The following is a 15,138-nucleotide window of genomic DNA, read 5'->3' as shown; positions in this document are numbered from 1 at the left end:
TATTAATGTGACCTCCTCCCCAATATCCCAATAATTTTTTTTAAATAAGGAATGCAAAATTTAGGTTAAATGATACCAAATATTAAGTACTTATATGCCATGCACAGTGCTAAGTGATTTATTAAACCAATGCTCACAACAATGCTAAGGCAGGTATTTTTAACTCCTTAGCCTCAATTTCAGTATCTTTAAATAGAGATATATAATTTGTCAGTATCTATGACACCTGCGACAGAGAAGGCAATGGCAACCCACTCCAGTTCTCTTGCCTGGAAAATCCCATGGATGGAGGAGCCTGGTAGGCTGCAGTCCAAGTCCATGGGGTCGCTAGGAGTCAGACACGACTGAGCGACTTCACTTTCACTTTTCACTTTCATGCACTGGAGAAGGAAATGGCAACCCACTCCAGTGTTCTTGCCTAGAGAATCCCAGGGACATGGGGAGCCTGGTGGGCTGCCGTCTCTGGGGTCGCAGAGTCGGACATGACTGAAGCGACTTAGCAGCAAGAGCAGCATACCTGCAAAAGAGCCAAGGATTTGGACCTTCTCCAAAGATCCAACTTTCCCAAAGTCACCAGTACTTTGCTAAACTCATGCTACAGGGACAAAACTCTTCATTCACTCTATCTACTTATTCCTATAGATTTAGAAACGGATTCTGCTTCTTAGGTTTCCGATTTACAGCCAGGAAAACAAAAACATCGTATAAGCAACAGAAACAAATGTTGATTACTCTGTGCTGGGGGAACCAAGAAAGGATTCACAGAATGTGCCACCACAAGCCTTAAATTTGAGTAAATGAATATAAGTTGGTATTAAATACTCTCCACACTCTATGCTGTTGTAAGCCTGGCTCTGAGAGCTGTCTACATTTTTTGTTCCTGCAAGCCTGAATTATATAGATCAACACTATCCTATAGAATTTTCTAACGATGATAGATAATGGAAATTCTCTCCATCTGTGCTAACAAATATGACAGCCAATAGCCATAGTTACATACTGAACACTAGAGATGTGACTACTGTGACTGAGGCAATTTTAACTTGACTTAATTTAAATGTAATAGTCATTTTTGCCTAATGGTTCCCATGTTGGGTGGCACATACCTACAGTTTGTTTTTGTTTTTTTTTTAATATGGCCTGTTTGCATGCCTTGGATATTTAAACTAAAGTTGGAGTGCGTGCGTGTGTGCTAAGTTGCTTCAGTCGTGAAGTCCGACTCTTTGTGACCCTATGGACTATAGCCTGCCAGGCTCTTCTGTACGTGGAATTCTCTAGGCAAATACTAGAATGGGTTGCATGCCTTCCTCCAGGGGATCTTCCTGACCCAGAGATCAAAGCCCTGTCTCCTGCATTGCAGGCAGTTCCTTTACTGTTGAGCCACCAGGGAAGCCCACAAAGTTGAAATGGAGGAACACTGTTCCAACTGGGTGGAAAGTAAGAGGCTTGGAGGGAAAGGGCTAATCAAGAAGATTTTGTACACTTGCTAACAGTTTAGAATTTTACCCTGAAAGTAGTAATATGTAATAAAAAATATTTAAAATTACTTTGACAGTCTTTTAGGAATCTTCTGATTGATATACATATGTATATCAATATGATATATATATGTATATAAGTATATGTATATAGGTATAGATATATATATGATATGCATTTGTATATTGATATACATATGTATATAGGTATATGTACATTTATATAATATACACACAAACACAGAATTTGGTTTAAGCAAGATGTCAAACATATGTTTCATTTATTCAACTGCTTTTATCATAAAAGGACAAATATTTTTGCCAAGAATTAGAAAAATTATTCTTACACTTAAAGCAGTAAAGAAGACTTTACTCAGGATTTTTGCAATAGGTGTGAAGACTATTGCCATGGGGGAAGAGAGATGAAACACAACTCAGAATATTGTAAAGATAACTGAGGATTTATGGCTATGGGAGGCGGGGGTAGATGGATGGAAAATTACCAAGAAGGGGTAAGTCTTGCTAAACAGAATTAATAGGATTCTTGCTGAAGGCAGGCCAGGTGATCAACTGTCATCTGGGAGATTGTAGGGGATGAGGATCTAGATCAGGTACAAGGATGATCAGACATCAGGGTAAAAGGATTATCGCTAAACTGACTTAGCAGGATTCCTGCTACAACTAGGCTGGAAAGGCCCAAAATGGTAAAACCAAAGCTAAGAGTTAGTCTAAAGGAAGGCTCAGGGGAGCTTGACTAAATTTTGATAGAGGAGAGAGTCTTTGTCACAAAAACCGCAAAAGAAAATTAATGCTAAGCCCTTCACTGGAATAGCAGATGACAGGTAAATGAGGCATTTTCAGAGAAGCTTATTTTCCCTAAGTAATGTGCATCTAGCTAAGGAGGCAAAGAATTTGCCTGCAGTGCATAAGACCTGGGTTCGATCCATGGGTCGGGAAGATCCCCTGGAGAAGGGAATGGCAACTCACTACAGTATTCATGCCTAGAGAAACACATGATGTAACCTGAAATTCCTACTATTTACTCTTCTTAGCTTTCCCCAGAAGAAGCAGTAGGCTTAATATTTACATAAGAAGAAACAGCCCTGAGAAAGGGATCATCAAGTAAAACAGAGGAGTGGTCTATGTGCTGTTGTGAAGGGATGGCCATCATTACTTAATCCTGAGGACCAGAATTCTCATCTGCCAAGGTGCTTGCCCTCCCCACTACTTTCTTTAACCACAATCCTTTATTCCTTTCTGGTTACAATCGATGCTTCTGACTGGCAAAATTGGGGTGTGACTTCTTTTCAAAAGAAAGGAAAAGGAATTGGAGTTCTCACACAGCAGGAAAGGAGTTGATCAGACCATGATGAACTTGGCCCAGAAGTAGGGTGGAAAATCTACTTTCATGATTTCTCCTACAGGAACTCAACTGAAGGAGCACCTCTGCTCTTCTGGCTGCCTTGAAGCTCCAGTCTCTCAGTCTCCTGCTGGTTTTCTTGGGGTTTATCTTCCTGCAGCACCATACCCCTGCCTCAGGGACTTCCAGCTTGCTCACTGTTGTATCATTAGAGGACTTATCACTTAGTACAAAATGAAAAGCTATGAGTAGTGAAAAATTTATTTTCATAAAGTTGAAAGATCATGTTGCTGTTTGGTAGAAACCAACACCATCAGTTCAGTTCAGTTCAGTCGCTCAGTCGTGTCCAACTCTTTGCGACCCCATGAATCACAGCATGCCAGGCCTCCCTGTCCATCACCAACTTCCGGAGTTCACTCACACTCGCATCCATCGAGTCAGTGATGCTATCCAGCCATCTCATCCTCTGTCGTCCCCTTCTCCCCCTGCCCCCAATCCCTCCCAGCATCAAAGTCTTTTCCAATGAGTCAACTCTTTGCATGAGGTGGCCAAAGTACTGGAGTTTCAGCTTTAGCATCATTCCTTCCAAAGAAATCCCAGGGTTGATCTCCTATAAAGTAATTATCTTTCAATTAAAAACAAATACAATTTTTTAAAAGTTGAAAGACAAGAGCCATGATTCTCCAAGCTTTGGTATACCTGCCTTCCCTTGTGGCTCAGCTGGTAAACAATCAGCCTGCAATGTGGGAGACCTGGGTTGGATCCCTGGGTTGGGAAGATCCTCTGGAGAAGGGAAAAGCTACCCACTCCAGTATTCTGGACTGGAGAATTCCATAGACTAAGTCCATGGGGTCACAAAAAGTCAGACACAACTGAGTGACTTTCACTTTCACTTGTACATTAAGTTTTTCCAGTGGCTAACGGAGACCTGCCTTCTGTTTCCCCAGCCTCTGAGAAAACCTCTCATTTCCAACGCCTCCTCCATCATTAGCTTAGTGACTTTTAACTGCAAAAGTGACTACTTTTCCTACCTGCTTTGCCACCTGTAATACTGAGCTCCTAAAAACTTTCTGACAACTAGTACTGGTTCATTTTAAAGGATGAGACAGGTTACTTTTGTCTTACATTCCTTTGTAGCATCAGCCTGACTGCACAAGGTTAGAAATTAAGGGATGGAATATTCATTTCCTGTAACAGATAATCATAAATTCTCATAGGATCCATGGGACTTTCCAGAAGTCTGTTTAGAATACTTTGCGGTAACTAGTTAACATTGAAGCCAAGCTGGTGAAAATAAATGAAATGTTTGAGGCTGCATCGAAGCCTAAAATCTTTAGAGGGTGATATATAAACTTACAGCGGATTTTTTAAAAAATGAGTTTGCTGTAATTGTGAATAATGACTTGGAATCATTGTAGTTTGGGGTGAGGGAGAGACTGTAATTTAGAACCAGACCTAGAATGAAATATATTCATGCCCTTGTCCTGTTCATACAGGAAAGCAGGCGGTCAGGAAAAACACGCAGAAGCCCTGAGCGAGATAATGGGATTTCTCTTAATTTGATTTGCTGTGGAGAATGCTGGCCTATTTAATACATCCATGTGGAGTTGCTGTTTATATTTTGGTTTCTAATTAGCATAGTCATTCTGAAGCCTTTAGCTCCCTTCTCCTTCCATATAAATCTAATTTGGCCTTGAGGAGGGTTATTAGAGCAACACAAGGAGCACAAACAAAGGGAAATGTCTGCCAAACAGCGGGCAGGCTCAGTGCATCCGTGGCAGGCGGGCAGCAGGCGGGGGGCAGCCGGGCCGGGGGGCAGAGCTGCGGGCACAGGAGCGACAGAGCCTGGGCAACAGATCAACCGCCAGCGTCCCTCCAACCCACTCCCACCAACCCACCCCACCCCGGCCCGGGCTACCTGGCCAAGGCAATCTCATTAAAAAAAAAAAAAAAAAAAAGGATGGTATTGAAGGGATGTGAAAGCTGTAAAGAAAAGATTTAAAATTGATTTTGAAAGTTTCTAAACTGGGCCCTAGAATGGATGGTGTGTATTGAAGTAAACGCTTAGTCTCCCTCCTAAAACTCCTTGTAAAGAGTGACATTTCAATTTTCCCTGGCTTTGGGGAGCTTTTTTTTTTTTTTTTTTTTTTTTAACAGCTCTACAACTCAGTCTTAGAGAAGCACCTTCTAGCAGTGATAATAAAGTACACTGAGGGGGGATATGGACAACATTGATAAAGAGGCACTAATCCTTATTCTGTGTGAAAAATAGTCTGAAGGCAGATTCTATCCCAAAGGGGAAGAAAGAAGAATGCTAAACATGACTAGCAGTGACCTATTTTTCACCAAGCAATTGGAGCTCAAGTACATTTTGATGAAAATGTTCATGGAGAAGAGCAAAGGACTTAAACTCTTTGTAAAGGGCATTGAAGTACTAGCTTAAAATTCTGTGATAACTCTAAAGAGGTTCTTTTGAGCAGATTTAGGGGCTCTACTAACATTGATCAGGTGGGTCCCCTATAGAATCCACATTCATGGTTTGCAGTTTGTCTTAACTAGTTCCTGCCTCTCTTATAAAGCTAGTAGCAGCAACTTCCAAGCAAGGGCTCAGTGAGCCTTGTTTGCAAGGGTCTATGGGAGCGCTGATGAGTATAATTTACTGCAAAATGTCCCCCCTACTGTGAGGAGCAGAATGCTAATGATCTGAATCTATTCTTTGTCCAGAACACAAAGAATTACAGCTCCTCTTAGAACACACTGAAACATCTTTAGGATTAAACTTTTTAAAAATGCATTTCTGTTGCATTCTGCACATTCTATTTAGATGCATGTCTATCAACAATGTACTGCATACTGACAGTGTTAAACGCTGCAGACACATGAGTGCAGATCCCAATCTAAGGAGAAAATGAGAGAGAGAGGGAGAGAGGGAGGAAGACAAGAGACAGGAGGGGAGAAAAAGAGAATGAATTCAAAAATTAAAACCACCTTGCACCACGTAGTAAATTTTTAGTGTCACAAGGATACAGAGGAGAGGTTTCTGAAGAAAAAAAAAATTAATGGAAGTAACTTTCCTAGGTATTTCTAAATGGGAGTGGACATAGATTTCACATGGAAGAAGGTAGGAACATATATGAGACTCTTGTCCAAGTGGGATTATGACATAAACACTCCGCCAAAAGTTCAAAAACCTCTTATTTCGACTTATTTACTCCTACTCTACCCCAATCCAGAAAGACTGCTTAATCTCACTGCTCAACTACCCAGGAGATCAGACAAGTTGCCTCCCTGTTCTCAGCATCTGTTTCTTCAGCTGTCAAAAACTTGATCAGAATGAATCTCCAAGGAGAAAAGGGCCATCTTCTGGGAATTTTCATTTTCCACCTGATTTCTGTTACAAGTTAGAACATCTCAGGGGTCAGTCCAGGCTCCCATGTGACTACTTCTCATACCTCTCCTTGGAAGATCTTTTCCACAAATTCAAACACTATGTCCAGGCTACATGCTAAGCTTTGAGCTGCCTTGTAAGTATGTGAGTAGAAATGTTAACAAAGGGATTAGATAAATGGGTCTGGTTGTGAGAAGAATTGTAGTATAAAGACCACGTATCTAAAACAGAATCCATGGTCTGCTCTTCCAGCCTCTAGCTTCAATACTCATAAACCTACTCCATCTCAAGATCCCAAGCTGAGCAAGAGCCACCCCCTTACACCCTTGCTCCTTCAGGAGAAGTCTCGATAGTCTCCCCAGTGTCCCCAACCTTGTCCACCATCCCTCTCTTCAGGTAAACCTAATGATCTAGAACATGTCATCCCCCGTCCAGATCACCGGAATGGATGACTTCAAACCTGTCATTTCCCAACCATTCTCTACACACAATCAGCAGGGGTGTTAGTATGTACATGCATCGTCACTCCCCCTTTGAAAACTGTCAGTGGCTACATGTTTCTCTCAAGCTTGGGACCCTCAATCTAACATGCCCTCAGTGGCCCCCATGGTCTGGTCCTGTCTACCTCTCCTTTTCCTTTGCCATCTGCCCCCTGCTCAGAGTTCTCCCTTCACCGGGGCCTTTCAACTCCTTCAACAAGAGAAGCTCCTATCCACACTGTATGAATACAACTGCCTGTCCAGGTCATTCCAACACCCCCGTCCTACCCCATACAACAGAGTGAAAGCTTTTCAATAGTGCTAAATTCTATAGGGGAAAAAAAAAACTAAGGCAAAGTAAGTGAGACAGGCAGGGAATGACAGGGAAACCAGGGAGTTGCCTTTTTTTTTTTTTTTTAACTGAATGGCCAGGAAAGACCTTCTAAAAAGGTCACAACTAACAAAGACATGAAATGCGTGAGTGAGCTGATCAGCTGTCTTGATAAGAGCATTCCAAACAAGAAAAAAAAAAGGACAAAAGCAAAAACCAACAGCCAAAGTGAAACCTCTCAGTGGATATCATGGTACAGCAGGGTGGCCAGTGCAGCTGGAACAGAGGGAGGCAGGCAGAGGGAGGCAGGCAGAGGGCAGTTGGAGATGAGGTCAGAAGGGTGGCTTATCAACCATCAACCACTGTAAGGGTTCTGGATTTTATTCCAGTTTGGGAAATCATGGGAGCTATTGGAGAGAGGACAGACATGGTCTGAGTCATAGTTTTAAAGAATGAGTCTGGCCGCTGTGATAAGAACAGAGTGTAAGAAGGTAAGGATGGAAGCAAGAAACAGGATCATATTAAAATAGCCCAGGTGCTGCGGTGATGGTATTGCAATAGCCATCACAGTATTAGCAATACTGGCAATGAAAAAGCTGGATTAAAGATCCAGACTGAAGGAGCACTCACAGGATTCACGGGTGGATGGAGTGAGGGCTGAGAGCTTCCTACTCACTTGTCAGAAATAGAGTTTGTATCAATTCCTCAAATGCCTTTCTGACTGGTTTTCTCCTCCAGCCAATTCAGGTTATATGTAACTCCCCATCCCAGCTTGTGCTCATGCTCATAACATTTGCCACCACTGTAATTAAACAGAAATTATTCCAGTGATGAACTCACTGCTCGTGTTAAGTCATATACTTATGGCTGGATACTTATAGGGAAGGTAATGTCAATGCTATTTTCCTCTCTATTCTGAACACAGAAGCTCTGGAGCCATTTATTAGATAAACTGGGTAAACCGCAGTGCGCTTCACTACAATGAAGTCCGCCTGGTCAATCATACATAGGTACATCCTTTATAATCATTAATATTGCTATTAAAACAGAAGTAGAGACAACTCCAATGAGTTGTGACAATTATATAAAAAGCTACTTCCATGTTGGCAGCTCTCAGAGTGTGAAAAATGGTGAAGCAATCTAGAGTAATCAGACCTTTTCAAACATTAAGCCAATATGTATACCCACCAAGCTGTGTCCACATTTTAGTCACTATAAATAGAATGTCCAATAGAATTAATTATATAAGCATTTAAAAGTATGTATTAAAGTTATTGAAAGGCTAACTGTTTCTAGTATTTCAGAGGTGCAGTTTATGAAAGCATCAGACCTTCTGGTTCAATCAATAAAACCCAATACTAACTACAAATCACCTGCTGCCTAGAGTTTTGAAATCTGGCTACCAGCTATGGCATAAACATGGTACCTTCACACATGGCCACAGTATTAATTTTTACATGTTGTATTAATTTCCTAGTGCTGCTGTAACAAAGCACCACACATTTAATGCAACAGAAATGAACTGTCTTCCCACTTTAGAAGACTGCCATCAAGGTGTTGGCAGGGCAACATCCTTCTACAGCCTCTATGGGAGGATCCTTCCTTACCTGGTCCAGCTCCTGGGAGCAAGTGTTCCTTGGCTTGTGGCAATATAACTCTAATCTCTGACTCTGTCTTCATGTGGCTATCTTCTCTCTATGTTTGTCTCCAACTCTCCTTCTTCTTATAAGGACACCAGTCACATGGTTAAGGACCCACCCTATATTAATAGTATGACCTTGTCTTAAGTAATCACATCCGCAATGACTCTGTTCCCAAATAAGGTCACATTCATAGGTACATGGGGTTAGGAATGAAAAATATTTTTTGAGGGGACACAATTCAACCCATAAAAGATGTGGTTAAAAGTGGAGCTGGGGTAATTTTATCCAATGTAGAGAAATGGGTTAGAAATCAGGAAAACTTAATCTGAGGTTCAGCTCTTTAGAGAGAAGTAGGTTACTTCAATAAGTTAACCTCAGTGTTGGTTTCCCACTCTTTAAAATGAATATGTTAGAAGAGATGATGTCTGATCACTCAGCTAATTCAGATCACATGAAGATGAAACTAAGTAAAGTATCCAGCCTGCTCAAGTCACATAGAATCAACCATACAGTGAACACTGCTGGTCCTGCCCTCATTACTTAAAGGTTTAACAAGCCATTTTAATTCTTTAAATACCACAGGAAAGGGTAAGACATTATATCTGACTCCACTTCTACTTGAATCACATCAGTATCAGAGGCTTAGACTAGTAACCAGTTACTAGTTGTACCTCCTGTACTAAAGAAATCCTGTAGCCATAGCAAAGATGTTATTTCAAGATACTTTTTCAGAAACTGAAATAACAATCTAAGTACCCCATCCTCTCAAAAATTGCCTTTGTTGATAGACTCTTTACAGCACAAAACTTCAGTAAACTCTTGTACGGCTAGGTAGCTTATTCTTCCAATATGCTTTGTGAGATTGATGCTAGTTTAACTTGAGACTGTAAATATCAGTGTCTTTCAGTTACCCCTGTATGCTCCACCAGGAAACCAATTAAATTGCCCTATTACAGTTTAAGGTTAAGATGGTTTACCAGACCCCAAGAAAAACATATTCAGACAAGAAGTAGCTTTAGAGAGTGTTTTGGAGAATATCATTATTAACCTAGACCAGACTTATATCCATTCTCTTTTGATGAGAAGAGCTAGGTGGAAAGTTAAAGCATGTAATTTAATGTGTGTGATATCTGAAGGTGGCCTAAAAAGGCAGTGTGATATAATGGCTAGTACAGTACTTCTTAATATCCAAGTCGCTTTTCTATTTGGTATTATTGACATGTACAGTGGTCTTTTGTTGTTGTTGTTGTTTAGTTGTTAAGTTGTGTCTGACTTTTGCGACCCCATAGACTGCCCAGGCTCCTCTGTCCATGGGATTTCCCAGGCAAGAATACCGGAGTGGGTTACCACTTCCTTCTCCAGGAGATCTTTTCAACTCAGTGATCAAACCTGAGTCTCTTGCATTGACAGATGGGTTCTTTATCCCTGAGCCATTTGGGCAGTCCCTTTTCCCCCCTATGTATTAACTAGATGCAAGATAATGCTGGAAAAGTTCCATCACTTAAAATCAAATTTTTTTATCATCTCTGAGTATTTTGATCTTTAACATCTTGAGAGTGTATTATAATCTAAAAATACTTGAATATAAAACTCTCCAATGGAAGTATTAGAAAAAGAAGAACAAACAAAACCTAAAGGTATCTGAAAGATATAATGAAGATGAAGGGGAAAATAAAATAGAGATTAAAAATTGGAAAAAAATCAATAAAACTTAAAGTTGATTCTTTGAAAAGGTAAACAAAATTGACAAAGGTCTGGCCCAGCTCACCTAAATAAACAAAATAAGGGGAGAAAAAGAGGAAAATAACAACAGATACTGCAGAGGGTAAAAATTAAAAAAAAAAAAAAAACCCATCTGAGAGCATTATCAATGCCAACAAATTGGGCAATCTAGAAGAAATGGGCAACTTTGGGCAACTTTATAGAAACACAGCCCACTAAAACTCAATCAAAAAGAGAGACAATTTGAACAGACCAATAAGTAGAATCTGTATTAAAAATTCTGTAATAAATCTGTAATTAAAAAAAAAAAAAAACACAAAGAAAACCTCCCTGCAAACAAAAGTCCAGGACTAGATGGCTTTACTGGGGAATTCTACCTAACACACAAAGAAGAACTTGTACCACCCCTTCTTAAACTCTCTCAAAAGATACAAGAGGAGGGAACGCTCCCAAAGACATTCTATCAATATGAAGCCACCATCACTCTGATACCAAAACCAGACAAAGACACTATTAGAAAATTACAGGCCAATATCTTGGACAAATATAGATACAAAAATTCTCAGCAAAATATTATCAAGCTGAATTCAGCAACACACAGATCATACACTACAACCAAGCTGGAGTCATCCCAGGATCACAAGGATGGTTTAACATATGCAAATCAAACAATGTGATACGTCACATCAACAAAAAACAAAAAACACATGATCATCTCAACAGATGCAGAAAAAGCATTTGATAAAATTAAACTCTTACCAGTTTCCTGGTGTGCAGTCGCCATTGCCCCTTGCTCCAAGCACTGCCAGGAGTCCAATGCAGAAGTTGCAGGCTAAGCAAGTTTTCAAGAAAACTGCCTGGGAGCTGAACTGGCTTTGGTTGATGAGGGTGGACAGGTGGTTCATCACGGGTAACATTTTCTCAAGCATTTTTTCCAGTTTGTTTGGAACCTAGGAAATGAGAATTTTAATTTTGGGATTAGATGGAGCAGGAAAAACCACAATTTTGTACTGATTACAGGCTGGAGAAGTCATTGCTACTATTCCTACCACTGGATTTAATATTGAGATGGTAACATACAAAAACCTTAAATTCCAAGTCTGGAATTTGGGAGGGCAGACAACTGATGTTATTATTCAAACTCTCATGCAGTCATTTATATAGTAGATTGTGGTGACCAAGACCAAACTGGTATTTCAAAATCAGAGTTAGTTGCCAAGTTGGAGGAAGAAGAGCTGAGAAGAGCCATTTTAGCAGGTTACAAATAAGCAGGACAACGGAACAGGACATGACTCCCTCAGAGATGGCAAATTCACTTGAGCTACCTGTCTTGAAGGACTGAAAATAGCAAATATTCAAAACTTCAGTAACCAAAGGCACTCGCTTTGATGAGGCCATGGAATGGTTAGGTGAAACACTAAAGAACAGACAGTGATTCAGTCACTTATGCTTCTCTGAAATGAAGACCATATCACATACATATCCCTTTGGAAATTGTTGAGTGTTTTTCACACTCCGAAATGTTAAAACTGCATGATTGTTGGCATATACCAAACTGCCTGCAACATTTGTAATAAATATTAAAAATAAGTTAAAAAAAAAAACTCTTACCAAAGTGAGTATAGAGGAAACAGAGCTCAACAGAATAAAAGCTGTTTATGACAAATTCACAGCCAACATAATACTCAATGGTGAAAGTCAGCTTTTTAGCTGACTGCTTCCCCTCTAAAATTTGGAACAAGACAAGGATGCCCACTCTCACCATGTCTATTCAATATAGTACTAGAAGTCCTAGTCACCGCAGTCATACAAGAAAAGTATAAGCTAAAAGGCAATGGCAACCCACTCCAGTACTCTTGCCTGGAAAATCCCATGGATGGAGGAGCCTGGAAGGCTGCAGTCCATGGGGTCGCTAAGTCGACATGACTGAGCAACTTCACTTGCACTTTTCACTTTGATGCATTAGAGAAGGAAATGGCAACCCACTCCAGTGTTCTTGCCTGGAGGATCCCAGGGACGGGGGAGCCTGGTGGGCTGCTGTCTATGGGGTCACACAGAGTCGGACATGACTGAAGTGACTTAGCAATCCAAATTGTAAGGGAAGAGATAAAATTATAATATTTGCAAAATGGCATGATACTATATAGAGAGGATACTAAAGACTACACACAAAAACAACTAGCAATGAGAAGTGAATTCGGCAAGGTAGTAAGATATAAGATTAACACATAGAAATTGGTTGTATTTATTTATGTTAGCAATGAATTACCAGAAAAGGAAATTAGAAAAACAATCTCTTTAAAATTGCATCAGGAAAAAATACCTAGGAATCAACCTGACCAAGGAGAGAAAGACTTATATACTGAGAAGTATAAACTATTAATAAAGGAAACTGAAGACGATTCAAAGAAATGGAAAAATACCCTATGCTTTTGGACTGAAACAATATTGTTAAAATGGACATACTACCCAAAGTAATCTACAAATATAATGTGATCCCTATCAAATCGCCCATAATATTTTTCATAGAACTAAAAATAGAACAAATAATCCTAAAATTTAAATGGACCCACAAAAGATCCACAATTGCCAAAGCAAGTCTGAAGCAAAAGAGTAAAGCAGGAGGCATAACCCTCTCAGACTTCAGACAATACTATAAACCTACTGTAATCAAAACAGGGAGGTATTGGCACAAAAATGTACACATGGAATAATGGAACAGAAGAGAAAACCTAGAAATAAACCCACATATCTATCATCAATTAACCTTTAACAAAGGAGGCAAGAATATACAATGGGGAAAAGACAGAGCAGCAAGTGATGTTGGGAAGGTTGGACAGCCACTATAAATGAATGAACTAACAGTATACCTTCACACTCTACAGAAAAATAAAGTGCACATGGGTTAAAGACTTAAACACAAGGCATGACACCATAAAACTTGAAGAGAACATAGGCAAAACATTCCTGACATAAATCATACCACTGTTTTCTTAGGTCTGTCTTTGAAGACAATAGAAGTGAAAACAAAAATAAACAAATGGGATCTGATCAAACTTACAAGCTTTTGCATAGCAAAGAAATCCATAAACAAAATGAAAAGACACCTACAGAATGGGCAAAAATATTTGAAAATGATGAAACTAATAGGGGTTAATATCCAAAATGTACAAACAGCTCATATAACTCAATAACAAAAACAACAACAAAAAAAAAAAACAACCCAATCAAACAGTGGGCAGAAGCCCTTAATAGGCATTTTTCCAAAGAAGATATACAGATGACCAACAGGCACCTAAAAAAGATGTTCAAAATCATTAATTATTAGAGAAAACCACAAATCAAATCATGGTGAGATATCCCCTCACACTGGTCAGAATGGCCATCACCAAAAATTCTACAAATAAAAAAAATGTTAGCAAGGGTGTGGAGAAAAGGGAACCCTCCCACACTGTTGTAAGAATATAAACTGGTGCAGCTACTTTGGAGGACAGTAGGAAGGTTCTTCAAAAAACTAAAAATAGTGTCCACGTGACCCAGCAATCCCATTTCTGAGCATATATCTGGAGAAAACTAATTCAAAAAGCTTTTGCACAGCAAAGGAAACTATAAACCAAACGAAAAGACAACCCACAGAATAGGAGAAAATATCTGCAAATGAAGCAACCTACAGAGATTAATCTCCAAAATATACAAACATCCCATGTCAAAAAAAAAAAAAAAACCCACAAACAATCCAATCAAAACATGAGCAGAAGATCTAAACAGACATTTCTCCAAAGAAGACATAAAGATGGCTAAAAAGCACATGAAAAGATGCTCAACATCTCTAGTTATTGGAGAAATGCAAATCAAAGCCACACACACTGGTCAGAATGGCCCTCATCAAAAATCTGTAAGCAATAGATATTAGAGAGGGGGTGAAAGAAAGGGAATCCTCCTACACTGTTCATAGAAATGTAAATTGGTGTAGCCATTAGGGAGAACAGTATGAAGGTTCCTTAAAAAGCTCAAAATATAGCTACCATATGACCTAGTAATCCCACTCCTGGGTATATATCCAAAGAAAACTATAATTCAAAAAGATACATGCATCCCAGTGTTCACTGCAGCACTATTTACAATGACCAGAACATGGAAGCAACCTAAATGTCCATCAACAGAGGAATTGATAATGAAGATGGGGTACACATATACACTTGAATATTTCTCAGCCATATAAAATGAAATAGTCATTGGTACAACGTGAATGGACCTAGAGATTGTCATACTGAGTGAAGTAAGTCAGACAGAGGAGGACAAATATTGTATAAAATCACTTGTATGTAGAATCTAAAACAAATGGTACAAATGAACTTACCTACAAAACTGAAACAGAGCTACAGATTTAAGAAACAAGCTTATGGTTACCTGAGGGGAAAGGGGAAGAGGGATAAATTGGAAGATTGAGATTGACATATACACTCTACTATATATAAAATAGGTAACTAATAAGGACCTACTATGGGTTTCCCAGGTGGTTCAGTGGGTAAAAGAATCCACCTGCAATGCAGGAGACATGGGTTCAATCCCTGGGTCAGGAAGATCCCCTGGAGGAGGGCATGGCAACCCACTCCAGTATTCTTGCCTGGAGAATCCCATGGACAGAGGAGCCTGGCGGGCTATATCATCCACGGAGTTGCAAAGAGTCTGACACGACTGAAGTGACTGAGCATGCTTGCAAGGACCTACTATATA

General features: G+C 39.7%; 1 pseudogene; it reads left to right on the top strand.

Moving 5' to 3' along the window:
• The first annotated feature begins 11,217 nt into the window (after positions 1–11,217).
• LOC120853635 lies at positions 11,218–12,148 on the top strand (annotated as a pseudogene).
• Positions 12,149–15,138: the final 2,990 nt, after the last annotated feature.

This window comes from Oryx dammah, unplaced genomic scaffold (assembly GCF_014754425.2).
Source record: "Oryx dammah isolate SB20612 unplaced genomic scaffold, SCBI_Odam_1.1 HiC_scaffold_26, whole genome shotgun sequence".
Lineage (NCBI taxonomy): Eukaryota > Metazoa > Chordata > Mammalia > Artiodactyla > Bovidae > Oryx > Oryx dammah.
The sequence above is the reverse complement of the archived record's forward strand: the minus strand, read 5'-3'. Positions and strand labels throughout refer to the sequence as shown.